The sequence below is a fragment of the Amphiura filiformis genome, chromosome 5 (assembly GCF_039555335.1).
Source record: "Amphiura filiformis chromosome 5, Afil_fr2py, whole genome shotgun sequence".
Taxonomy (NCBI): Eukaryota; Metazoa; Echinodermata; class Ophiuroidea; order Amphilepidida; family Amphiuridae; genus Amphiura; species Amphiura filiformis.
Genome location: NC_092632.1, coordinates 73710746 through 73738563, shown reverse-complemented (window position 1 = coordinate 73738563; position 27818 = coordinate 73710746). Strand labels below are relative to the sequence as shown.

The following is a 27818-nucleotide window of genomic DNA, read 5'->3' as shown; positions in this document are numbered from 1 at the left end:
GCATCAATAAAATTGCGACCCCCCTATCGGCAACAAAAATTTTATAACCCCCACACCCCCCTACCAACGATATACAATTTTACTAGTGACCCCCCCCATTTTTATTTCCAAACATTTATGACCCCCAGTATATTTGGGACCCTTGCGGTATTGGCTTTCCCGTAATTCAAATGTAAAATGAAGGTGCAATAAAACAACGTTTTCGATAATTCAATTTTTTTTTCTAGTAGCCTACTCTAGTCTTTTTTAGGCCAGGCTTTTAGGCCTATTTATTTCATCTGATTGTCCATACTTGTGAGATCTGCAAGTGAATTTCGATTTTATCCCATATAAATGTTTAGTTTGCTATCTACTGAAGATAGCTCGAACCAAAGTGGTAAATCGAAGGAATGCGTTTCTAATTTTACTCCGCCAAAGACAACCAATTTACCTTGTGAAAGCGGGAGTTGGTAAACTTACGCTGACCGGACGTGCAACCCGTGATATATTATAGTTCCTCAAATGAAAAGACTGGGATCTCATCAGAATAATGCACACTTTGATTGATTACAGTAACTTGTAAGTTTCATGAGAAGATGTCACAAATGTGTGCACAGTATTTTAGAAATGATTGAAAAAAGGTCAATGCTGTAGCTATAAGTAAGCTAAATTTGCATCTTCAAATGTCTACGGCCATACCACGTTGAATACACCGGTTCTCGTCCGATCACCGAAGTTAAGCAACGTCGGGCCCGGTTAGTACTTGGATGGGAGACCGCCTGGGAATACCGGGTGCTGTAGACTTTTGCATTCTGATCCTTCTTTTTTTATTTTTACTCCTGATCGTGTTTGTGTCCTCTATCTGATGTGATGATTTTTTTTTTATGTACAGAGCGGCTTTGTTCAAAATAGGATTTTTTTTTCTCAATTTCTGGAGCACCCGGCCCCGGCATGATAACTTAAAATTAATGGCTACCAGATCACAATGCGCCACCACACAACACCAACATTGAGTCGATCGTGGTCAGCTGCTGGATGGGAGACCAACACCTTTTGTATAAAAATGGGCCTTTAATGATAACGGACCCAAAAATACCAGATGGGCTGGTGGTGCCTAGCTATCGTTTTGCAATTGCCAAAAATAACCCGCTATAATCCAACTGAAACTTACTATTTTTATGGAGTAGACCTACGGCGTGGTAAAATACTTGCAAATAGGCGTTTAGCATCTCAGGCATCTTCAAGTAGAAATTTCTCCTTTCCACATTATTATAGACACATTTCCTTTTGGTAAAAAAATACAGACGTAATTAGATGAGCGCGAAATATCAGTAGGCCTTTAGCTGCAGCTGAACGGGACAGAGCATCTTCAAAACACGTGTTGACAAACTGCTGTCCACGATTGTTGTGATTGTTGTCATGCGACAATAACTATTGTAATGCGTATAATGTGCGTAATGCGTACGCGTAAACTGAAGTCATTGTTTCACCTTCACCCGCATATGTCCGCGCCCTGACGCCGACGCGCTTGATATTGGCTCGTGCGTGTCAACATGGTCAATGCGATTCAGGTACAAAATAAATCAAACATGTCTCATCTGATGTGTTATGTGCTTCTGAAAATGCAAAATGACGCGTTTTGTTTGTTTGTTTGTTTGTTTGTTTGTTTGTTTGTCTAGGGGATAGGCCTACATGTTGGTTTTATGTGTCGCAAAATGATTTATTTATTTACTTTTTTTTTCGTTTCGAGCTCTTTAGCTGTTTCCTTACTGTTTCGTCTTGTAGGCCTATATCAATTCAATATTTTCTATCTACTGCATTTTATTTTCCATTTTTATGTAGTAAATGGTTCATTTTAAAACAAGTCTATTTTTAATATCAAATAACATATTTCATTTAAAAACACAGATCTAAACAGAAGACGTAAGGGGGGGCTGTCATTTTCTTCGGAAGAGGGGTCCCAAATTTACAAAAAGTCGGCATCAATAAAATTGCGACCCCCCTATCGGCAACAAAAATTTTATAACCCCCACACCCCCTACCAACGATATACAATTTTACTAGTGACCCCCCCCATTTTTATTTCCAAACATTTATGACCCCCAGTATATTTGGGACCCTTGCGGTATTGGCTTTCCCGTAATTCAAATGTAAAATGAAGGTGCAATAAAACAACGTTTTCGATAATTCAATTTTTTTTTCTAGTAGCCTACTCTAGTCTTTTAGGCCAGGCTTTTAGGCCTATTTATTTCATCTGATTGTCCATACTTGTGAGATCTGCAAGTGAATTTCGATTTTATCCCATATAAATGTTTAGTTTGCTATCTACTGAAGATAGCTCGAACCAAAGCTCGAACCATAGGAATGCGTTTCTAATTTTACTCCGCCAAAGACAACCAATTTACCTTGTGAAAGCGGGAGTTGGTAAACTTACGCTGACCGGACGTGCAACCCGTGATATATTATAGTTCCTCAAATGAAAAGACTGGGATCTCATCAGAATAATGCACACTTTGATTGATTACAGTAACTTGTAAGTTTCATGAGAAGATGTCACAAATGTGTGCACAGTATTTTAGAAATGATTGAAAAAAGGTCAATGCTGTAGCTATAAGTAAGCTAAATTTGCATCTTCAAATGTCTACGGCCATACCACGTTGAATACACCGGTTCTCGTCCGATCACCGAAGTTAAGCAACGTCGGGCCCGGTTAGTACTTGGATGGGAGACCGCCTGGGAATACCGGGTGCTGTAGACTTTGCATTCTGATCCTTCTTTTTTATTTTTACTCCTGATCGTGTTTGTGTCCTCTATCTGATGTGATGATTTTTTTCTATGTACAGAGCGGCTTTGTTCAAAATAGGATTTTTTTTTTTTTATTTCTGGAGCACCCGGCCCCGGCATGATAACTTAAAATTAATGGCTACCAGATCACAATGCGCCACCACACAACACCAACATTGAGTCGATCGTGGTCAGCTGCTGGATGGGAGACCAACACCTTTTTGTATAAAAATGGGCCTTTAATGATAACGGACCCAAAAATACCAGATGGGCTGGTGGTGCCTAGCTATCGTTTTGCAATTGCCAAAAATAACCCGCTATAATCCAACTGAAACTTACTATTTTTATGGAGTAGACCTACGGCGTGGTAAAATACTTGCAAATAGGCGTTTAGCATCTCAGGCATCTTCAAGTAGAAATTTCTCCTTTCCACATTATTATAGACACATTTCCTTTTGGTAAAAAAATACAGACGTAATTAGATGAGCGCGAAATATCAGTAGGCCTTTAGCTGCAGCTGAACGGGACAGAGCATCTTCAAAACACGTGTTGACAAACTGCTGTCCACGATTGTTGTGATTGTTGTCATGCGACAATAACTATTGTAATGCGTATAATGTGCGTAATGCGTACGCGTAAACTGAAGTCATTGTTTCACCTTCACCCGCATATGTCCGCGCCCTGACGCCGACGCGCTTGATATTGGCTCGTGCGTGTCAACATGGTCAATGCGATTCAGGTACAAAATAAATCAAACATGTCTCATCTGATGTGTTATGTGCTTCTGAAAATGCAAAATGACGCGTTTTGTTTGTTTGTTTGTTTGTTTGTTTGTTTGTTTGTCAAGGGTATAGGCCTACATGTTGGTTTTATGTGTCGCAAAATGATTTATTTATTTACTTTTTTTTTCGTTTCGAGCTCTTTAGCTGTTTCCCTACTGTTTCGTCTGGTAGGCCTATATCAATTCAATATTTTCTATCTACTGCATTTTATTTTCCATTTTTATGTAGTAAATGGTTCATTTTAAAACAAGTCTATTTTTAATATCAAATAACATATTTCATTTAAAAACACAGATCTAAACAGAAGACGTAAGGGGGGGCTGTCATTTTCTTCGGAAGAGGGGTCCCAAATTTACAAAAAGTCGGCATCAATAAAATTGCGACCCCCCTATCGGCAACAAAAATTTTATAACCCCCACCCCCCCCTACCAACGATATACAATTTTACTAGTGACCCCCCCCCCCCCATTTTTATTTCCAAACATTTATGACCCCCAGTATATTTGGGACCCTTGCGGTATTGGCTTTCCCGTAATTCAAATGTAAAATGAAGGTGCAATAAAACAACGTTTTCGATAATTCAATTTTTTTTCTAGTAGCCTACTCTAGTCTTTTAGGCCAGGCTTTTAGGCCTATTTATTTCATCTGATTGTCCATACTTGTGAGATCTGCAAGTGAATTTCGATTTTATCCCATATAAATGTTTAGTTTGCTATCTACTGAAGATAGCTCGAACCAAAGCTCGAACCGAAGGAATGCGTTTCTAATTTTACTCCGCCAAAGACAACCAATTTACCTTGTGAAAGCGGGAGTTGGTAAACTTACGCTGACCGGACGTGCAACCCGTGATATATTATAGTTCCTCAAATGAAAAGACTGGGATCTCATCAGAATAATGCACACTTTGATTGATTACAGTAACTTGTAAGTTTCATGAGAAGATGTCACAAATGTGTGCACAGTATTTTAGAAATGATTGAAAAAAGGTCAATGCTGTAGCTATAAGTAAGCTAAATTTGCATCTTCAAATGTCTACGGCCATACCACGTTGAATACACCGGTTCTCGTCCGATCACCGAAGTTAAGCAACGTCGGGCCCGGTTAGTACTTGGATGGGAGACCGCCTGGGAATACCGGGTGCTGTAGACTTTTGCATTCTGATCCTTCTTTTTTTAGCTTTACTCCTGATCGTGTTTGTGTCCTCTATCTGATGTGATGATTTTTTTCTATGTACAGAGCGGCTTTGTTCAAAATAGGATTTTTTTCTCAATTTCTGGAGCACCCGGCCCCGGCATGATAACTTAAAATTAATGGCTACCAGATCACAATGCGCCACCACACAACACCAACATTGAGTCGATCGTGGTCAGCTGCTGGATGGGAGACCAACACCTTTTTGTATAAAAATGGGCCTTTAATGATAACGGACCCAAAAATACCAGATGGGCTGGTGGTGCCTAGCTATCGTTTTGCAATTGCCAAAAATAACCCGCTATAATCCAACTGAAACTTACTATTTTTATGGAGTAGACCTACGGCGTGGTAAAATACTTGCAAATAGGCGTTTAGCATCTCAGGCATCTTCAAGTAGAAATTTCTCCTTTCCACATTATTATAGACACATTTCCTTTTGGTAAAAAAATACAGACGTAATTAGATGAGCGCGAAATATCAGTAGGCCTTTAGCTGCAGCTGAACGGGACAGAGCATCTTCAAAACACGTGTTGACAAACTGCTGTCCACGATTGTTGTGATTGTTGTCATGCGACAATAACTATTGTAATGCGTATAATGTGCGTAATGCGTACGCGTAAACTGAAGTCATTGTTTCACCTTCACCCGCATATGTCCGCGCCCTGACGCCGACGCGCTTGATATTGGCTCGTGCGTGTCAACATGGTCAATGCGATTCAGGTACAAAATAAATCAAACATGTCTCATCTGATGTGTTATGTGCTTCTGAAAATGCAAAATGACGCGTTTTGTTTGTTTGTTTGTTTGTTTGTTTGTTTGTTTGTCAAGGGATAGGCCTACATGTTGGTTTTATGTGTCGCAAAATGATTTATTTATTTACTTTTTTTTTCGTTTCGAGCTCTTTAGCTGTTTCGTTCTGGTAGGCCTATATCAATTCAATATTTTCTATCTACTGCATTTTATTTTCCATTTTTATGTAGTAAATGGTTCATTTTAAAACAAGTCTATTTTTAATATCAAATAACATATTTCATTTAAAAACACAGATCTAAACAGAAGACGTAAGGGGGGGGGGCTGTCATTTTCTTCGGAAGAGGGGTCCCAAATTTACAAAAAGTCGGCATCAATAAAATTGCGACCCCCCTATCGGCAACAAAAATTTTATAACCCCCACACCCCCCTACCAACGATATACAATTTTACTAGTGACCCCCCCCCATTTTTATTTCCAAACATTTATGACCCCCAGTATATTTGGGACCCTTGCGGTATTGGCTTTCCCGTAATTCAAATGTAAAATGAAGGTGCAATAAAACAACGTTTTCGATAATTCAATTTTTTTTTCTAGTAGCCTACTCTAGTCTTTTAGGCCAGGCTTTTAGGCCTATTTATTTCATCTGATTGTCCATACTTGTGAGATCTGCAAGTGAATTTCGATTTTATCCCATATAAATGTTTAGTTTGCTATCTACTGAAGATAGCTCGAACCAAAGTGGTAAATCGAAGGAATGCGTTTCTAATTTTACTCCGCCAAAGACAACCAATTTACCTTGTGAAAGCGGGAGTTGGTAAACTTACGCTGACCGGACGTGCAACCCGTGATATATTATAGTTCCTCAAATGAAAAGACTGGGATCTCATCAGAATAATGCACACTTTGATTGATTACAGTAACTTGTAAGTTTCATGAGAAGATGTCACAAATGTGTGCACAGTATTTTAGAAATGATTGAAAAAAGGTCAATGCTGTAGCTATAAGTAAGCTAAATTTGCATCTTCAAATGTCTACGGCCATACCACGTTGAATACACCGGTTCTCGTCCGATCACCGAAGTTAAGCAACGTCGGGCCCGGTTAGTACTTGGATGGGAGACCGCCTGGGAATACCGGGTGCTGTAGACTTTTGCATTCTGATCCTTCTTTTTTATTTTTACTCCTGATCGTGTTTGTGTCCTCTATCTGATGTGATGATTTTTTTTCTATGTACAGAGCGGCTTTGTTCAAAATAGGATTTTTTTTTCTCAATTTCTGGAGCACCCGGCCCCGGCATGATGACTTAAAATTAATGGCTACCAGATCACAATGCGCCACCACACAACACCAACATTGAGTCGATCGTGGTCAGCTGCTGGATGGGAGACCAACACCTTTTTGTATAAAAATGGGCCTTTAATGATAACGGACCCAAAAATACCAGATGGGCTGGTGGTGCCTAGCTATCGTTTTGCAATTGCCAAAAATAACCCGCTATAATCCAACTGAAACTTACTATTTTTATGGAGTAGACCTACGGCGTGGTAAAATACTTGCAAATAGGCGTTTAGCATCTCAGGCATCTTCAAGTAGAAATTTCTCCTTTCCACATTATTATAGACACATTTCCTTTTGGTAAAAAAATACAGACGTAATTAGATGAGCGCGAAATATCAGTAGGCCTTTAGCTGCAGCTGAACGGGACAGAGCATCTTCAAAACACGTGTTGACAAACTGCTGTCCACGATTGTTGTGATTGTTGTCATGCGACAATAACTATTGTAATGCGTATAATGTGCGTAATGCGTACGCGTAAACTGAAGTCATTGTTTCACCTTCACCCGCATATGTCCGCGCCCTGACGCCGACGCGCTTGATATTGGCTCGTGCGTGTCAACATGGTCAATGCGATTCAGGTACAAAATAAATCAAACATGTCTCATCTGATGTGTTATGTGCTTCTGAAAATGCAAAATGACGCGTTTTGTTTGTTTGTTTGTTTGTTTGTTTGTTTGTTTGTCAAGGGATAGGCCTACATGTTGGTTTTATGTGTCGCAAAATGATTTATTTATTTACTTTTTTTTTCGTTTCGAGCTCTTTAGCTGTTTCGTCTCTGGTAGGCCTATATCAATTCAATATTTTCTATCTACTGCATTTTATTTTCCATTTTTATGTAGTAAATGGTTCATTTTAAAACAAGTCTATTTTTAATATCAAATAACATATTTCATTTAAAAACACAGATCTAAACAGAAGACGTAAGGGGGGGCTGTCATTTTCTTCGGAAGAGGGGTCCAAATTTACAAAAAGTCGGCATCAATAAAATTGCGACCCCCCTATCGGCAACAAAAATTTTATAACCCCCACACCCCCCCTACCAACGATATACAATTTTACTAGTGACCCCCCCCCCCCCCCCATTTTTATTTCCAAACATTTATGACCCCAGTATATTTGGGACCCTTGCGGTATTGGCTTTCCCGTAATTCAAATGTAAAATGAAGGTGCAATAAAACAACGTTTTCGATAATTCAATTTTTTTTCTAGTAGCCTACTCTAGTCTTTTAGGCCAGGCTTTTAGGCCTATTTATTTCATCTGATTGTCCATACTTGTGAGATCTGCAAGTGAATTTCGATTTTATCCCATATAAATGTTTAGTTTGCTATCTACTGAAGATAGCTCGAACCAAAGTGGTAAATCGAAGGAATGCGTTTCTAATTTTACTCCGCCAAAGACAACCAATTTACCTTGTGAAAGCGGGAGTTGGTAAACTTACGCTGACCGGACGTGCAACCCGTGATATATTATAGTTCCTCAAATGAAAAGACTGGGATCTCATCAGAATAATGCACACTTTGATTGATTACAGTAACTTGTAAGTTTCATGAGAAGATGTCACAAATGTGTGCACAGTATTTTAGAAAAAATTGAAAAAAGGTCAATGCTGTAGCTATAAGTAAGCTAAATTTGCATCTTCAAATGTCTACGGCCATACCACGTTGAATACACCGGTTCTCGTCCGATCACCGAAGTTAAGCAACGTCGGGCCCGGTTAGTACTTGGATGGGAGACCGCCTGGGAATACCGGGTGCTGTAGACTTTTGCATTCTGATCCTTCTTTTTTATTTCTATTCCTGATCGGGTGTGTGTCCTCTATCTGATGTGATGATTTTTTTCTATGTACAGAGCGGCTTTGTTCAAAATAGGATTTTTTTCTCAATTTCTGGAGCACCCGGCCCCGGCATGATAACTTAAAATTAATGGCTACCAGATCACAATGCGCCACCACACAACACCAACATTGAGTCGATCGTGGTCAGCTGCTGGATGGGAGACCAACACCTTTTTGTATAAAAATGGGCCTTTAATGATAACGGACCCAAAAATACCAGATGGGCTGGTGGTGCCTAGCTATCGTTTTGCAATTGCCAAAAATAACCCGCTATAATCCAACTGAAACTTACTATTTTTATGGAGTAGACCTACGGCGTGGTAAAATACTTGCAAATAGGCGTTTAGCATCTCAGGCATCTTCAAGTAGAAATTTCTCCTTTCCACATTATTATAGACACATTTCCTTTTGGTAAAAAAATACAGACGTAATTAGATGAGCGCGAAATATCAGTAGGCCTTTAGCTGCAGCTGAACGGGACAGAGCATCTTCAAAACACGTGTTGACAAACTGCTGTCCACGATTGTTGTGATTGTTGTCATGCGACAATAACTATTGTAATGCGTATAATGTGCGTAATGCGTACGCGTAAACTGAAGTCATTGTTTCACCTTCACCCGCATATGTCCGCGCCCTGACGCCGACGCGCTTGATATTGGCTCGTGCGTGTCAACATGGTCAATGCGATTCAGGTACAAAATAAATCAAACATGTCTCATCTGATGTGTTATGTGCTTCTGAAAATGCAAAATGACGCGTTTTGTTTGTTTGTTTGTTTGTTTGTTTGTTTGTTTGACAAGGTGATAGGCCTACATGTTGGTTTTATGTGTCGCAAAATGATTTATTTATTTACTTTTTTTTCGTTTCGAGCTCTTTAGCTGTTTCCCTACTGTTTCTGGTAGGCCTATATCAATTCAATATTTTCTATCTACTGCATTTTATTTTCCATTTTTATGTAGTAAATGGTTCATTTTAAAACAAGTCTATTTTTAATATCAAATAACATATTTCATTTAAAAACACAGATCTAAACAGAAGACGTAAGGGGGGGGGCTGTCATTTTTCTTCGGAAGAGGGGTCCCAAATTTACAAAAAGTCGGCATCAATAAAATTGCGACCCCCTATCGGCAACAAAAAATTTATATACCCCACACCCCCCTACCAACGATATACAATTTTACTAGTGACCCCCCCCATTTTTATTTCCAAACATTTATGACCCCCAGTATATTTGGGACCCTTGCGGTATTGGCTTTCCCGTAATTCAAATGTAAAATGAAGGTGCAATAAAACAACGTTTTCGATAATTCAATTTTTTTTCTAGTAGCCTACTCTAGTCTTTTAGGCCAGGCTTTTAGGCCTATTTATTTCATCTGATTGTCCATACTTGTGAGATCTGCAAGTGAATTTCGATTTTATCCCATATAAATGTTTAGTTTGCTATCTACTGAAGATAGCTCGAACCAAAGGAATGCGTTTCTAATTTTACTCCGCCAAAGACAACCAATTTACCTTGTGAAAGCGGGAGTTGGTAAACTTACGCTGACCGGACGTGCAACCCGTGATATATTATAGTTCCTCAAATGAAAAGACTGGGATCTCATCAGAATAATGCACACTTTGATTGAACAGTAACTTGTAAGTTTCATGAGAAGATGTCACAAATGTGTGCACAGTATTTTAGAAATGATTGAAAAAAAGGTCAATGCTGTAGCTATAAGTAAGCTAAATTTGCATCTTCAAATGTCTACGGCCATACCACGTTGAATACACCGGTTCTCGTCCGATCACCGAAGTTAAGCAACGTCGGGCCCGGTTAGTACTTGGATGGGAGACCGCCTGGGAATACCGGGTGCTGTAGACTTTGCATTCTGATCCTTCTTTTTTATTTTTACTCCTGATCGTGTTTGTGTCCTCTATCTGATGTGATGATTTTTTTCTATGTACAGAGCGGCTTTGTTCAAAATAGGATTTTTTTTCTCAATTTCTGGAGCACCCGGCCCCGGCATGATAACTTAAAATTAATGGCTACCAGATCACAATGCGCCACCACACAACACCAACATTGAGTCGATCGTGGTCAGCTGCTGGATGGGAGACCAACACCTTTTTGTATAAAAATGGCCTTTAATGATAACGGACCCAAAAATACCAGATGGGCTGGTGGTGCCTAGCTATCGTTTTGCAATTGCCAAAAATAACCCGCTATAATCCAACTGAAACTTACTATTTTTATGGAGTAGACCTACGGCGTGGTAAAATACTTGCAAATAGGCGTTTAGCATCTCAGGCATCTTCAAGTAGAAATTTCTCCTTTCCACATTATTATAGACACATTTCCTTTTGGTAAAAAATACAGACGTAATTAGATGAGCGCGAAATATCAGTAGGCCTTTAGCTGCAGCTGAACGGGACAGAGCATCTTCAAAACACGTGTTGACAAACTGCTGTCCACGATTGTTGTGATTGTTGTCATGCGACAATAACTATTGTAATGCGTATAATGTGCGTAATGCGTACGCGTAAACTGAAGTCATTGTTTCACCTTCACCCGCATATGTCCGCGCCCTGACGCCGACGCGCTTGATATTGGCTCGTGCGTGTCAACATGGTCAATGCGATTCAGGGTGATTTGTACAAAATAAATCAAACATGTCTCATCTGATGTGTTATGTGCTTCTGAAAATGCAAAATGACGCGTTTTGTTTGTTTGTTTGTTTGTTTGTTTGTTTGTTTGTCAAGGTGATAGGCCTACATGTTGGTTTTATGTGTCGCAAAATGATTTATTTATTTACTTTTTTTTTCGTTTCGAGCTCTTTAGCTGTTTCCCTACTGTTTCGTCTGGTAGGCCTATATCAATTCAATATTTTCTATCTACTGCATTTTATTTTCCATTTTTATGTAGTAAATGGTTCATTTTAAAACAAGTCTATTTTTAATATCAAATAACATATTTCATTTAAAAACACAGATCTAAACAGAAGACGTAAGGGGGGCTGTCATTTTCTTCGGAAGAGGGGTCCCAAATTTACAAAAAGTCGGCATCAATAAAATTGCGACCCCCTATCGGCAACAAAATTTTATAACCCCACACCCCCCTACCAACGATATACAATTTTACTAGTGACCCCCCCCCCCCATTTTTATTTCCAAACATTTATGACCCCCAGTATATTTGGGACCCTTGCGGTATTGGCTTTCCCGTAATTCAAATGTAAAATGAAGGTGCAATAAAACAACGTTTTCGATAATTCAATTTTTTTTCTAGTAGCCTACTCTAGTCTTTTAGGCCAGGCTTTTAGGCCTATTTATTTCATCTGATTGTCCATACTTGTGAGATCTGCAAGTGAATTTCGATTTTATCCCATATAAATGTTTAGTTTGCTATCTACTGAAGATAGCTCGAACCAAAGTGGTAAATCGAAGGAATGCGTTTCTAATTTTACTCCGCCAAAGACAACCAATTTACCTTGTGAAAGCGGGAGTTGGTAAACTTACGCTGACCGGACGTGCAACCCGTGATATATTATAGTTCCTCAAATGAAAAGACTGGGATCTCATCAGAATAATGCACACTTTGATTGATTACAGTAACTTGTAAGTTTCATGAGAAGATGTCACAAATGTGTGCACAGTATTTTAGAAAAAAAAAAAAAAAGGTCAATGCTGTAGCTATAAGTAAGCTAAATTTGCATCTTCAAATGTCTACGGCCATACCACGTTGAATACACCGGTTCTCGTCCGATCACCGAAGTTAAGCAACGTCGGGCCCGGTTAGTACTTGGATGGGAGACCGCCTGGGAATACCGGGTGCTGTAGACTTTTGCATTCTGATCCTTCTTTTTTTATTTTTACTCCTGATCGTGTTTGTGTCCTCTATCTGATGTGATGATTTTTTTCTATGTACAGAGCGGCTTTGTTCAAAATAGGATTTTTTTCTCAATTTCTGGAGCACCCGGCCCCGGCATGATAACTTAAAATTAATGGCTACCAGATCACAATGCGCCACCACACAACACCAACATTGAGTCGATCGTGGTCAGCTGCTGGATGGGAGACCAACACCTTTTTGTATAAAAATGGGCCTTTAATGATAACGGACCCAAAAATACCAGATGGGCTGGTGGTGCCTAGCTATCGTTTTGCAAAATTGCCAAAAATAACCCGCTATAATCCAACTGAAACTTACTATTTTTATGGAGTAGACCTACGGCGTGGTAAAATACTTGCAAATAGGCGTTTAGCATCTCAGGCATCTTCAAGTAGAAATTTCTCCTTTCCACATTATTATAGACACATTTCCTTTTGGTAAAAAATACAGACGTAATTAGATGAGCGCGAAATATCAGTAGGCCTTTAGCTGCAGCTGAACGGGACAGAGCATCTTCAAAACACGTGTTGACAAACTGCTGTCCACGATTGTTGTGATTGTTGTCATGCGACAATAACTATTGTAATGCGTATAATGTGCGTAATGCGTACGCGTAAACTGAAGTCATTGTTTCACCTTCACCCGCATATGTCCGCGCCCTGACGCCGACGCGCTTGATATTGGCTCGTGCGTGTCAACATGGTCAATGCGATTCAGGTACAAAATAAATCAAACATGTCTCATCTGATGTGTTATGTGCTTCTGAAAATGCAAAATGACGCGTTTTGTTTGTTTGTTTGTTTGTTTGTTTGTTTGTTTGTCAAGGGATAGGCCTACATGTTGGTTTTATGTGTCGCAAAATGATTTATTTATTTACTTTTTTTTCGTTTCGAGCTCTTTAGCTGTTTCCCTACTGTTTCGTCTGGTAGGCCTATATCAATTCAATATTTTCTATCTACTGCATTTTATTTTCCATTTTTATGTAGTAAATGGTTCATTTTAAAACAAGTCTATTTTTAATATCAAATAACATATTTCATTTAAAAACACAGATCTAAACAGAAGACGTAAGGGGGGGGCTGTCATTTTCTTCGGAAGAGGGGTCCCAAATTTACAAAAAGTCGGCATCAATAAAATTGCGACCCCCTATCGGCAACAAAAATTTTATAACCCCACACCCCCTACCAACGATATACAATTTTACTAGTGACCCCCCCCATTTTTATTTCCAAACATTTATGACCCCCAGTATATTTGGGACCCTTGCGGTATTGGCTTTCCCGTAATTCAAATGTAAAATGAAGGTGCAATAAAACAACGTTTTCGATAATTCAATTTTTTTTCTAGTAGCCTACTCTAGTCTTTTAGGCCAGGCTTTTAGGCCTATTTATTTCATCTGATTGTCCATACTTGTGAGATCTGCAAGTGAATTTCGATTTTATCCCATATAAATGTTTAGTTTGCTATCTACTGAAGATAGCTCGAACCAAAGGAATGCGTTTCTAATTTTACTCCGCCAAAGACAACCAATTTACCTTGTGAAAGCGGGAGTTGGTAAACTTACGCTGACCGGACGTGCAACCCGTGATATATTATAGTTCCTCAAATGAAAAGACTGGGATCTCATCAGAATAATGCACACTTTGATTGATTACAGTAACTTGTAAGTTTCATGAGAAGATGTCACAAATGTGTGCACAGTATTTTAGAAATGATTGAAAAAAAGGTCAATGCTGTAGCTATAAGTAAGCTAAATTTGCATCTTCAAATGTCTACGGCCATACCACGTTGAATACACCGGTTCTCGTCCGATCACCGAAGTTAAGCAACGTCGGGCCCGGTTAGTACTTGGATGGGAGACCGCCTGGGAATACCGGGTGCTGTAGACTTTTGCATTCTGATCCTTCTTTTTTATTTTTACTCCTGATCGTGTTTGTGTCCTCTATCTGATGTGATAATTTTGTTTCTATGTACAGAGCGGCTTTGTTCAAAATAGGATTTTTTTTTTTTTTTTCTGGAGCACCCGGCCCCGGCATGATAACTTAAAATTAATGGCTACCAGATCACAATGCGCCACCACACAACACCAACATTGAGTCGATCGTGGTCAGCTGCTGGATGGGAGACCAACACCTTTTTGTATAAAAATGGGCCTTTAATGATAACGGACCCAAAAATACCAGATGGGCTGGTGGTGCCTAGCTATCGTTTTGCAATTGCCAAAAATAACCCGCTATAATCCAACTGAAACTTACTATTTTTATGGAGTAGACCTACGGCGTGGTAAAATACTTGCAAATAGGCGTTTAGCATCTCAGGCATCTTCAAGTAGAAATTTCTCCTTTCCACATTATTATAGACACATTTCCTTTTGGTAAAAAAATACAGACGTAATTAGATGAGCGCGAAATATCAGTAGGCCTTTAGCTGCAGCTGAACGGGACAGAGCATCTTCAAAACACGTGTTGACAAACTGCTGTCCACGATTGTTGTGATTGTTGTCATGCGACAATAACTATTGTAATGCGTATAATGTGCGTAATGCGTACGCGTAAACTGAAGTCATTGTTTCACCTTCACCCGCATATGTCCGCGCCCTGACGCCGACGCGCTTGATATTGGCTCGTGCGTGTCAACATGGTCAATGCGATTCAGGTACAAAATAAATCAAACATGTCTCATCTGATGTGTTATGTGCTTCTGAAAATGCAAAATGACGCGTTTTGTTTGTTTGTTTGTTTGTTTGTTTGTTTGTTTGTCAAGGGATAGGCTACATGTTGGTTTTATGTGTCGCAAAATGATTTATTTATTTACTTTTTTTTCGTTTCGAGCTCTTTAGCTGTTTCTGTTTTCGTCTGGTAGGCCTATATCAATTCAATATTTTCTATCTACTGCATTTTATTTTCCATTTTTATGTAGTAAATGGTTCATTTTAAAACAAGTCTATTTTTAATATCAAATAACATATTTCATTTTAAAACACAGATCTAAACAGAAGACGTAAGGGGGGGCTGTCATTTTCTTCGGAAGAGGGGTCCCAAATTTACAAAAAGTCGGCATCAATAAAATTGCGACCCCCTATCGGCAACAAAAATTTTATAACCCCACACCCCCCTACCAACGATATACAATTTTACTAGTGACCCCCCCCATTTTTATTTCCAAACATTTATGACCCCCAGTATATTTGGGACCCTTGCGGTATTGGCTTTCCCGTAATTCAAATGTAAAATGAAGGTGCAATAAAACAACGTTTTCGATAATTCAATTTTTTCTAGTAGCCTACTCTAGTCTTTTAGGCCAGGCTTTTAGGCCTATTTATTTCATCTGATTGTCCATACTTGTGAGATCTGCAAGTGAATTTCGATTTTATCCCATATAAATGTTTAGTTTGCTATCTACTGAAGATAGCTCGAACCAAAGTGGTAATGCGTTTCTAATTTTACTCCGCCAAAGACAACCAATTTACCTTGTGAAAGCGGGAGTTGGTAAACTTACGCTGACCGGACGTGCAACCCGTGATATATTATAGTTCCTCAAATGAAAAGACTGGGATCTCATCAGAATAATGCACACTTTGATTGATTACAGTAACTTGTAAGTTTCATGAGAAGATGTCACAAATGTGTGCACAGTATTTTAGAAATGATTGAAAAAAGGTCAATGCTGTAGCTATAAGTAAGCTAAATTTGCATCTTCAAATGTCTACGGCCATACCACGTTGAATACACCGGTTCTCGTCCGATCACCGAAGTTAAGCAACGTCGGGCCCGGTTAGTACTTGGATGGGAGACCGCCTGGGAATACCGGGTGCTGTAGACTTTGGCATTCTGATCCTTCTTTTTTATTTTTACTCCTGATCGTGTTTGTGTCCTCTATCTGATGTGATGATTTTTTTTCTATGTACAGAGCGGCTTTGTTCAAAATAGGATTTTTTTTTCTCAATTTCTGGAGCACCCGGCCCCGGCATGATAACTTAAAATTAATGGCTACCAGATCACAATGCGCCACCACACAACACCAACATTGAGTCGATCGTGGTCAGCTGCTGGATGGGAGACCAACACCTTTTTGTATAAAAATGGGCCTTTAATGATAACGGACCCAAAAATACCAGATGGGCTGGTGGTGCCTAGCTATCGTTTTGCAATTGCCAAAAATAACCCGCTATAATCCAACTGAAACTTACTATTTTCATGGAGTAGACCTACGGCGTGGTAAAATACTTGCAAATAGGCGTTTAGCATCTCAGGCATCTTCAAGTAGAAATTTCTCCTTTCCACATTATTATAGACACATTTCCTTTTGGTAAAAAAATACAGACGTAATTAGATGAGCGCGAAATATCAGTAGGCCTTTAGCTGCAGCTGAACGGGACAGAGCATCTTCAAAACACGTGTTGACAAACTGCTGTCCACGATTGTTGTGATTGTTGTCATGCGACAATAACTATTGTAATGCGTATAATGTGCGTAATGCGTACGCGTAAACTGAAGTCATTGTTTCACCTTCACCCGCATATGTCCGCGCCCTGACGCCGACGCGCTTGATATTGGCTCGTGCGTGTCAACATGGTCAATGCGATTCAGGTACAAAATAAATCAAACATGTCTCATCTGATGTGTTATGTGCTTCTGAAAATGCAAAATGACGCGTTTTGTTTGTTTGTTTGTTTGTTTGTTTGTTTGTTTGTCAAGGGGATAGGCCTACATGTTGGTTTTATGTGTCGCAAAATGATTTATTTATTTACTTTTTTTTCGTTTCGAGCTCTTTAGCTGTTTCCCTACTGTTTCGTCTGGTAGGCCTATATCAATTCAATATTTTCTATCTACTGCATTTTATTTTCCATTTTTATGTAGTAAATGGTTCATTTTAAAACAAGTCTATTTTTAATATCAAATAACATATTTCATTTAAAAACACAGATCTAAACAGAAGACGTAAGGGGGGGGCTGTCATTTTCTTCGGAAGAGGGGTCCCAAATTTACAAAAAGTCGGCATCAATAAAATTGCGACCCCCCTATCGGCAACAAAAATTTTATAACCCCACACCCCCCTACCAACGATATACAATTTTACTAGTGACACCCCCCATTTTTATTTCCAAACATTTATGACCCCCAGTATATTTGGGACCCTTGCGGTATTGGCTTTCCCGTAATTCAAATGTAAAATGAAGGTGCAATAAAACAACGTTTTCGATAATTCAATTTTTTTTTCTAGTAGCCTACTCTAGTCTTTTAGGCCAGGCTTTTAGGCCTATTTATTTCATCTGATTGTCCATACTTGTGAGATCTGCAAGTGAATTTCGATTTTATCCCATATAAATGTTTAGTTTGCTATCTACTGAAGATAGCTCGAACCAAAGTGGTAAATCGAAGTGCGTTTCTAATTTTACTCCGCCAAAGACAACCAATTTACCTTGTGAAAGCGGGAGTTGGTAAACTTACGCTGACCGGACGTGCAACCCGTGATATATTATAGTTCCTCAAATGAAAAGACTGGGATCTCATCAGAATAATGCACACTTTGATTGATTACAGTAACTTGTAAGTTTCATGAGAAGATGTCACAAATGTGTGCACAGTATTTTAGAAATGATTGAAAAAAAGGTCAATGCTGTAGCTATAAGTAAGCTAAATTTGCATCTTCAAATGTCTACGGCCATACCACGTTGAATACACCGGTTCTCGTCCGATCACCGAAGTTAAGCAACGTCGGGCCCGGTTAGTACTTGGATGGGAGACCGCCTGGGAATACCGGGTGCTGTAGACTTTTGCATTCTGATCCTTCTTTTTTATTTTTGCTCCTGATCGTGTTTGTGTCCTCTATCTGATGTGATGATTTTTTTCTATGTACAGAGCGGCTTTGTTCAAAATAGGATTTTTTTTTTTTTTTTTCTGGAGCACCCGGCCCCGGCATGATAACTTAAAATTAATGGCTACCAGATCACAATGCGCCACCACACAACACCAACATTGAGTCGATCGTGGTCAGCTGCTGGATGGGAGACCAACACCTTTTTGTATAAAAATGGGCCTTTAATGATAACGGACCCAAAAATACCAGATGGGCTGGTGGTGCCTAGCTATCGTTTTGCAATTGCCAAAAATAACCCGCTATAATCCAACTGAAACTTACTATTTTCATGGAGTAGACCTACGGCGTGGTAAAATACTTGCAAATAGGCGTTTAGCATCTCAGGCATCTTCAAGTAGAAATTTCTCCTTTCCACATTATTATAGACACATTTCCTTTTGGTAAAAAAATACAGACGTAATTAGATGAGCGCGAAATATCAGTAGGCCTTTAGCTGCAGCTGAACGGGACAGAGCATCTTCAAAACACGTGTTGACAAACTGCTGTCCACGATTGTTGTGATTGTTGTCATGCGACAATAACTATTGTAATGCGTATAATGTGCGTAATGCGTACGCGTAAACTGAAGTCATTGTTTCACCTTCACCCGCATATGTCCGCGCCCTGACGCCGACGCGCTTGATATTGGCTCGTGCGTGTCAACATGGTCAATGCGATTCAGGTACAAAATAAATCAAACATGTCTCATCTGATGTGTTATGTGCTTCTGAAAATGCAAAATGACGCGTTTTGTTTGTTTGTTTGTTTGTTTGTTTGTTTGTTTGTCAAGGGATAGGCCTACATGTTGGTTTTTTTATGTGTCGCAAAATGATTTATTTATTTACTTTTTTTTTTTTTCGAGCTCTTTAGCTGTTTCTGTTTCGTCTGGTAGGCCTATATCAATTCAATATTTTCTATCTACTGCATTTTATTTTCCATTTTTATGTAGTAAATGGTTCATTTTAAAACAAGTCTATTTTTAATATCAAATAACATATTTCATTTAAAAACACAGATCTAAACAGAAGACGTAAGGGGGGGCTGTCATTTTCTTCGGAAGAGGGGTCCCAAATTTACAAAAAGTCGGCATCAATAAAATTGCGACCCCCCTATCGGCAACAAAAATTTTATAACCCCCACACCCCCCTACCAACGATATACAATTTTACTAGTGACCCCCCCCATTTTTATTTCCAAACATTTATGACCCCAGTATATTTGGGACCCTTGCGGTATTGGCTTTCCCGTAATTCAAATGTAAAATGAAGGTGCAATAAAACAACGTTTTCGATAATTCAATTTTTTTTTCTAGTAGCCTACTCTAGTCTTTTAGGCCAGGCTTTTAGGCCTATTTATTTCATCTGATTGTCCATACTTGTGAGATCTGCAAGTGAATTTCGATTTTATCCCATATAAATGTTTAGTTTGCTATCTACTGAAGATAGCTCGAACCAAAGGAATGCGTTTCTAATTTTACTCCGCCAAAGACAACCAATTTACCTTGTGAAAGCGGGAGTTGGTAAACTTACGCTGACCGGACGTGCAACCCGTGATATATTATAGTTCCTCAAATGAAAAGACTGGGATCTCATCAGAATAATGCACACTTTGATTGATTACAGTAACTTGTAAGTTTCATGAGAAGATGTCACAAATGTGTGCACAGTATTTTAGAAATGATTGAAAAAAAGGTCAATGCTGTAGCTATAAGTAAGCTAAATTTGCATCTTCAAATGTCTACGGCCATACCACGTTGAATACACCGGTTCTCGTCCGATCACCGAAGTTAAGCAACGTCGGGCCCGGTTAGTACTTGGATGGGAGACCGCCTGGGAATACCGGGTGCTGTAGACTTTTGCATTCTGATCCTTCTTTTTTATTTTTACTCCTGATCGTGTTTGTGTCCTCTATCTGATGTGATGATTTTTTTCTATGTACAGAGCGGCTTTGTTCAAAATAGGATTTTTTTTTTTTTTTTCTGGAGCACCCGGCCCCGGCATGATAACTTAAAATTAATGGCTACCAGATCACAATGCGCCACCACACAACACCAACATTGAGTCGATCGTGGTCAGCTGCTGGATGGGAGACCAACACCTTTTGTATAAAAATGGGCCTTTAATGATAACGGACCCAAAAATACCAGATGGGCTGGTGGTGCCTAGCTATCGTTTTGCAATTGCCAAAAATAACCCGCTATAATCCAACTGAAACTTACTATTTTTATGGAGTAGACCTACGGCGTGGTAAAATACTTGCAAATAGGCGTTTAGCATCTCAGGCATCTTCAAGTAGAAATTTCTCCTTTCCACATTATTATAGACACATTTCCTTTTGGTAAAAAAATACAGACGTAATTAGATGAGCGCGAAATATCAGTAGGCCTTTAGCTGCAGCTGAACGGGACAGAGCATCTTCAAAAACACGTGTTGACAAACTGCTGTCCACGATTGTTGTGATTGTTGTCATGCGACAATAACTATTGTAATGCGTATAATGTGCGTAATGCGTACGCGTAAACTGAAGTCATTGTTTCACCTTCACCCGCATATGTCCGCGCCCTGACGCCGACGCGCTTGATATTGGCTCGTGCGTGTCAACATGGTCAATGCGATTCAGGTACAAAATAAATCAAACATGTCTCATCTGATGTGTTATGTGCTTCTGAAAATGCAAAATGACGCGTTTTGTTTGTTTGTTTGTTTGTTTGTTTGTTTGTTTGTCATGGTGATAGGCCTACATGTTGGTTTTATGTGTCGCAAAATGATTTATTTATTTACTTTTTTTTTCGTTTCGAGCTCTTTAGCTGTTTCCCTACTGTTTCGTCTGGTAGGCCTATATCAATTCAATATTTTCTATCTACTGCATTTTATTTTCCATTTTTATGTAGTAAATGGTTCATTTTAAAACAAGTCTATTTTTAATATCAAATAACATATTTCATTTAAAAACACAGATCTAAACAGAAGACGTAAGGGGGGGCTGTCATTTTCTTCGGAAGAGGGGTCCCAAATTTACAAAAAGTCGGCATCAATAAAATTGCGACCCCCCTATCGGCAACAAAAATTTTATAACCCCACACCCCCCTACCAACGATATACAATTTTACTAGTGACCCCCCCATTTTTATTTCCAAACATTTATGACCCCCAGTATATTTGGGACCCTTGCGGTATTGGCTTTCCCGTAATTCAAATGTAAAATGAAGGTGCAATAAAACAACGTTTTCGATAATTCAATTTTTTTTTCTAGTAGCCTACTCTAGTCTTTTAGGCCAGGCTTTTAGGCCTATTTATTTCATCTGATTGTCCATACTTGTGAGATCTGCAAGTGAATTTCGATTTTATCCCATATAAATGTTTAGTTTGCTATCTACTGAAGATAGCTCGAACCAAAGTGGTAAATCGAAGGAATGCGTTTCTAATTTTACTCCGCCAAAGACAACCAATTTACCTTGTGAAAGCGGGAGTTGGTAAACTTACGCTGACCGGACGTGCAACCCGTGATATATTATAGTTCCTCAAATGAAAAGACTGGGATCTCATCAGAATAATGCACACTTTGATTGATTACAGTAACTTGTAAGTTTCATGAGAAGATGTCACAAATGTGTGCACAGTATTTTAGAAATGATTGAAAAAAAGGTCAATGCTGTAGCTATAAGTAAGCTAAATTTGCATCTTCAAATGTCTACGGCCATACCACGTTGAATACACCGGTTCTCGTCCGATCACCGAAGTTAAGCAACGTCGGGCCCGGTTAGTACTTGGATGGGAGACCGCCTGGGAATACCGGGTGCTGTAGACTTTGCATTCTGATCCTTCTTTTTTTATTACTCCTGATCGTGTTTGTGTCCTCTATCTGATGTGATGATTTTTTTTCTATGTACAGAGCGGCTTTGTTCAAAATAGGATTTTTTTTCCTTCAATTTCTGGAGCACCCGGCCCCGGCATGATAACTTAAAATTAATGGCTACCAGATCACAATGCGCCACCACACAACACCAACATTGAGTCGATCGTGGTCAGCTGCTGGATGGGAGACCAACACCTTTTTGTATAAAAATGGGCCTTTAATGATAACGGACCCAAAAATACCAGATGGGCTGGTGGTGCCTAGCTATCGTTTTGCAATTGCCAAAAATAACCCGCTATAATCCAACTGAAACTTACTATTTTCATGGAGTAGACCTACGGCGTGGTAAAATACTTGCAAATAGGCGTTTAGCATCTCAGGCATCTTCAAGTAGAAATTTCTCCTTTCCACATTATTATAGACACATTTCCTTTTGGTAAAAAAATACAGACGTAATTAGATGAGCGCGAAATATCAGTAGGCCTTTAGCTGCAGCTGAACGGGACAGAGCATCTTCAAAACACGTGTTGACAAACTGCTGTCCACGATTGTTGTGATTGTTGTCATGCGACAATAACTATTGTAATGCGTATAATGTGCGTAATGCGTACGCGTAAACTGAAGTCATTGTTTCACCTTCACCCGCATATGTCCGCGCCCTGACGCCGACGCGCTTGATATTGGCTCGTGCGTGTCAACATGGTCAATGCGATTCAGGTACAAAATAAATCAAACATGTCTCATCTGATGTGTTATGTGCTTCTGAAAATGCAAAATGACGCGTTTTGTTTGTTTGTTTGTTTGTTTGTTTGTTTGTTTGTCAAGGGGATAGGCCTACATGTTGGTTTTATGTGTATTTATTTTTTTTTTTTTTTCGTTTCGAGCTCTTTAGTTTCCTACTGTTTCGTCTGGTGGCCTATATCAATTCAATATTTTCTATCTACTGCATTTTATTTTCCATTTTTATGTAGTAAATGGTTCATTTTAAAACAAGTCTATTTTTAATATCAAATAACATATTTCATTAAAACACAGATCTAAACAGAAGACGTAAGGGGGGCTGTCATTTTCTTCGGAAGAGGGGTCCCAAATTTACAAAAGTCGGCATCAATAAAATTGCGACCCCCTATCGGCAACAAAATTTTATAACCCCCACACCCCCTACCAACGATATACAATTTTACTAGTGACCCCCCCCCCCCTTTTTTTTTCCAAACATTTATGACCCCCAGTATATTTGGGACCCTTGCGGTATTGGCTTTCCCGTAATTCAAATGTAAAATGAAGGTGCAATAAAACAACGTTTTCGATAATTCAATTTTTTTTCTAGTAGCCTACTCTAGTCTTTTAGGCCAGGCTTTTAGGCCTATTTATTTCATCTGATTGTCCATACTTGTGAGATCTGCAAGTGAATTTCGATTTTATCCCATATAAATGTTTAGTTTGCTATCTACTGAAGATAGCTCGAACCAAAGTGGTAAATCGAAGGAATGCGTTTCTAATTTTACTCCGCCAAAGACAACCAATTTACCTTGTGAAAGCGGGAGTTGGTAAACTTACGCCGACCGGACGTGCAACCCGTGATATATTATAGTTCCTCAAATGAAAAGACTGGGATCTCATCAGAATAATGCACACTTTGATTGATTACAGTAACTTTATAAGTTCATGAGAAGATGTCACAAATGTGTGCACAGTATTTTAGAAATGATTGAAAAAGGGTCACGCTGTAGCTATAAGTAGCTAAATTTGCATCTTCAAATGTCTACGGCCATACCACGTTAGAATACACCGGTTCTCGTCCGATCACCGAAGTTAAGCAACGTCAGGCCCGGTTAGTACTTGGATGGGAGACCGCCTGGGAATACCGGGTGCTGTAGACTTTTGCATTCTGATCCTTCTTTTTTTATTTTTACTCCTGATCGTGTTTGTGTCCTCTATCTGATGTGATAATGTTGTTTCTATGTACAGAGCGGCTTTGTTCAAAATAGGATTTTTTTTTTTTTTTTTTTTTAGCACCCGGCCCCGGCATGATAATTAAAATTAATGGCTACTAGATCACAATGCGCCACCACAACACCAACATTGAGTCGATCGTGGTCAGCTGCTGGATGGGAGACCAACAACTTTTTGTATAAAAATGGGCCTTTAATGCTAACGGACCCAAAAATACCAGATGGGCTGGTGGTGCCTAGCTATCGTTTTGCAATTGCCAAAAATAACCCGCTATAATCCAACTGAAACTTACTAATTTTATGGAGTAGACCTACGGCGTGGTAAAATACTTGCAAATAGGCGTTTTAGCATCTCAGGCATCTTCAAGTAGAAATTTCTCCTTTCCTACATTATTGCCAGACACATTTCTTTTGGTAAAAAGCCAGACGTAATTAGATGAGCGCTATGAAATATCAGTAGGCCTTTAGCTGCAGCTGACGACAGGACAGAGCATCTTCAAAAACCGTGTTGACAAACTACTGTCCACGATTGTTTATGATTGTTGTCGCGCGACAATAACTATTGTAATCGCGTATAATGTGCGTAGTAATGCGTACGCGTAAACTGAAGTCATTGTTTCACCTTCACCCGCATATGTCCGCGCCCTGACGCCGACGCGCTTGATATTGGCTCGTGCGTGTCAACATGGTCAATGCGATTCAGGTACAAAATAATCAAACATGTCTCATCTGATGTGTTATGTGCTTCTGAAAATGCAAAATGACGCGTTTTGTTTGTTTGTTTGTTTGTTTGTTTGTTTGTTTGTCAAAGGATAGAGCCTACATGTTGGTTTTATGTGCCGCAAATTGATTTATTTTTTTACTTTTTTTTCGTTGCGAGCTCTTTAGCTGTTTCCCTACTGTTTCGTCTGGTAGGCCTATATCAATTCAATATTTTCTATCTACTGCATTTTATTTTCCATTTTTATAGTAAATGGTTCATTTTAAAACAAGTCTTTTTTTAATATCAATTAACTTATTTCATTAAAAACGCAGATCTAAACAGAAGACGTAAGGGGGGGCTGTCATTTTCTTCGGAAGAGGGGTCCCAAATTTACAAAAAAGTCGGCATCAATAAAATTGCGACCCCCCTATCGGCAACAAAAATTTTATCACCCCCACCCCCCCCCTACCAACGATATACAATTTTACTAGTGACACCCCCCCCATTTTTATTTCCAAACATTTATGACCCCAGTATATTTGGGACCACTGCATTGTTAAACTTTCCCGTCATTCAAAATGTAAAATGAAGGTGCAATAAAACAACGTTTTCGATAATTCAATTTTTTCTAGTAGCCCTACTCTAGTCTTTTAGGCCAGGCTTTTAGGCCCTGTTTATTTCATCTGATTGTCCATGCTTGTAGAGATCTGCAAGTGAATTTCGATTTTATCCTTATATAAATGTTTAGTTTGCTATCTACTGAGATAGCTCAAACCAAAGTAAATAAATCGAAAGAGAATGCGTTTCTAATTTTACTCCGCCAAAGACAACTAATTTACCTTGTGAAAGCGGGAGTTGATAAAGCTTCCTTTGACCGGACGTTACAACCCGTATATATTATAGTTCCTCAAATGAAAAAGACTGGGATCTCATCAGAATAATGCACTTTGATTGATTACAGTAACATGTAGGTTTCAGCGAGAAGATGTCTGGAAATGTATTGCATGGTATTTTAGAAATGATTGAAAAAGGTCAATGCTGTAGCTATAAAGTAGAAAGCTAAATTTGCATCTTCAAATGTCTACGGCCCATACCACGTTGAATACACCGGTTCTCGTCCCGATCACCGAAGGGGTTACAAAAGCAACGTCGGGCCCCGGATAGTACACTGGATGGGAGACCGCCTGAGAATACCGGGTGCTGTGAACTTTTTACATTCTGAGTCCCTTCTTTTTATTTTTACTCCTGATCGTGTTTGTGTCACTCTGCTACTGATGTGATGATTTTTTTTCTATGTACCTGAAGCAGCTTTTGTTCAAAAGCCAGTTTTTTCTCTCAATTTCACAGAGCACCCGGCCTGGCAATATGATAACTTAAATTAATGAGCTACCGAATCTGGTGCGCCACCACTAACACCAACTTATTTGGAGTCGATCGTGGTTCCCAGCTGCTGGATGGAGACCAACACCTTTATGTATAAAAATGGGCCTTTAATGATAACGGACCCAAAAATGCCAGATAGATGGCTGGTGCCTAGCTATCGTTTACAATTACCAAACAACCCATATAATCAACTAAGGCCTTTACTATTTCTTAGATAGACCTACAACGTGGTAAAATACTACAAATAGGCATTTTTGCTTGTCTCAAACATCTTCGTAAAGAAATTTCCTTTCTGTTATTATAGAACCACATTTCCTTTTAGTAAAAAGCCTAGACAATAATTAATTTGGTATGGTAGATACCTTTAGCTGCTCAGCTAGACAGGACAGAGCATCTTTAAAGACACGTGTTGATGTAAACTACTTTGTCGATTGTTGCGATTGTTTGTCATGCGACAACTATTATAATGCGTATAATGTACGTAATGCATTTGCGTAAACTAAGTCATTGTTCCACCTTCCTGCATATGTCACTTGGCATACGACGCATGATATTAGCTCGTACATTGTGCTGCAATTAATACCTGATTTCAAATTTCTAAAATAAATCAAAACTATGTCTCATCATTGTTTGTATCACTTTCAAAATACAAAACTGACGCGTTTTTGTTTTGTTTGTTTGTTTTGTTTTGTTTGTTTTATTTATCAAAGGGACCAGAGAGCCCTTCATTTGGTTTTTGTGTGTCCGCCAGGCCAGTTTGTTTATTTACTTTTTCGTTTCAAGCTCTAGCTGTTTCCTACTGTTTTAGGCCTGGTAGGCCTATATCAATTCAATATTTTCTGTCTACTACATTTATTTTCCATTTTTGTGTGATAAATAGTTCATTTCAAAATAAGTCTATTTTTAATATCATCTTATATTTCATTTAAAAAACCTGGTCAGTCTAAACAGAACGTAAGGGGGCTGTCATTTTTCTTCGGAGAAGTTAAATTTACAAAGGTCAGCGTAATAAAATTGCAACCCCCTATCGGCAACAAAATTTTCTCTTCTTACCAACATTATACAAATTTTAGTAACTTTTGTTTTGTTTCCAAGCATTGCATTATTAGTATATTTAGGACCCACGGTATTGGCTTTCGTAATTTCAAATGTAAAATAGGGTACAATAAAACAACGTTTCGATAATTAATTTTTTTCAATGACCTACTCTGGTCTTGGAAGCCCAGTGTTTTTAGGCTATTTATTTCATCTGATTGTCCATGCCTTGAGATCTGCAGAGTGATTTCAATTTTATCCCATATAAATGTTTTAGTTTTGCCTCTACTGAGATGGCTCAGACAGAGTGGTCCAATCGAAAGAATACCGTTTCAATTTCTCCCTCAGAGACAACCAATTTGCAACGGCGAAGCGGGGTTGTTGGCTTTACGCTTGACCGGATGATACAACCGTGATATATTGCTGGTTTCCTCAAATAGAAAAGACTGGGATCTCATCGAATAGTACCACTGATTGATTACAGTAACTTGT

The 27818-nt window shown here is 39.0% G+C and overlaps 13 non-coding genes across 13 annotated transcripts; all 13 read left to right on the top strand.

Annotated features, from left to right (window-relative positions):
* Positions 1-664: 664 nt before the first annotated feature.
* On the top strand, positions 665-783 carry LOC140153925 (5S ribosomal RNA). Its single transcript, XR_011859254.1, has one exon. It is a non-coding gene; the product is annotated as a 5S ribosomal RNA (ribosomal RNA).
* Positions 784-2618: 1835 nt separating this feature from the next.
* On the top strand, positions 2619-2737 carry LOC140153924 (5S ribosomal RNA). The gene has a single exon (XR_011859253.1). It is a non-coding gene; the product is annotated as a 5S ribosomal RNA (ribosomal RNA).
* A 1838-nt stretch (positions 2738-4575) lies between these two features.
* LOC140153923 (5S ribosomal RNA) lies at positions 4576-4694 on the top strand. Its single transcript, XR_011859252.1, has one exon. It is a non-coding gene; the product is annotated as a 5S ribosomal RNA (ribosomal RNA).
* A 1828-nt stretch (positions 4695-6522) lies between these two features.
* LOC140153922 (5S ribosomal RNA) lies at positions 6523-6641 on the top strand. Its single transcript, XR_011859251.1, has one exon. It is a non-coding gene; the product is annotated as a 5S ribosomal RNA (ribosomal RNA).
* Positions 6642-8474: 1833 nt separating this feature from the next.
* On the top strand, positions 8475-8593 carry LOC140153921 (5S ribosomal RNA). Its single transcript, XR_011859250.1, has one exon. It is a non-coding gene; the product is annotated as a 5S ribosomal RNA (ribosomal RNA).
* Positions 8594-10410: 1817 nt separating this feature from the next.
* Positions 10411-10529, top strand: LOC140153919 (5S ribosomal RNA). Its single transcript, XR_011859248.1, has one exon. It is a non-coding gene; the product is annotated as a 5S ribosomal RNA (ribosomal RNA).
* Positions 10530-12368: 1839 nt separating this feature from the next.
* LOC140153918 (5S ribosomal RNA) lies at positions 12369-12487 on the top strand. The gene has a single exon (XR_011859247.1). It is a non-coding gene; the product is annotated as a 5S ribosomal RNA (ribosomal RNA).
* Positions 12488-14306: 1819 nt separating this feature from the next.
* On the top strand, positions 14307-14425 carry LOC140153917 (5S ribosomal RNA). Its single transcript, XR_011859246.1, has one exon. It is a non-coding gene; the product is annotated as a 5S ribosomal RNA (ribosomal RNA).
* A 1814-nt stretch (positions 14426-16239) lies between these two features.
* LOC140153916 (5S ribosomal RNA) lies at positions 16240-16358 on the top strand. Its single transcript, XR_011859245.1, has one exon. It is a non-coding gene; the product is annotated as a 5S ribosomal RNA (ribosomal RNA).
* A 1834-nt stretch (positions 16359-18192) lies between these two features.
* LOC140153915 (5S ribosomal RNA) lies at positions 18193-18311 on the top strand. The gene has a single exon (XR_011859244.1). It is a non-coding gene; the product is annotated as a 5S ribosomal RNA (ribosomal RNA).
* Positions 18312-20130: 1819 nt separating this feature from the next.
* Positions 20131-20249, top strand: LOC140153913 (5S ribosomal RNA). Its single transcript, XR_011859243.1, has one exon. It is a non-coding gene; the product is annotated as a 5S ribosomal RNA (ribosomal RNA).
* Positions 20250-22083: 1834 nt separating this feature from the next.
* Positions 22084-22202, top strand: LOC140153912 (5S ribosomal RNA). Its single transcript, XR_011859242.1, has one exon. It is a non-coding gene; the product is annotated as a 5S ribosomal RNA (ribosomal RNA).
* A 1811-nt stretch (positions 22203-24013) lies between these two features.
* Positions 24014-24133, top strand: LOC140153827 (5S ribosomal RNA). Its single transcript, XR_011859172.1, has one exon. It is a non-coding gene; the product is annotated as a 5S ribosomal RNA (ribosomal RNA).
* The last annotated feature ends 3685 nt before the right edge of the window (positions 24134-27818 follow it).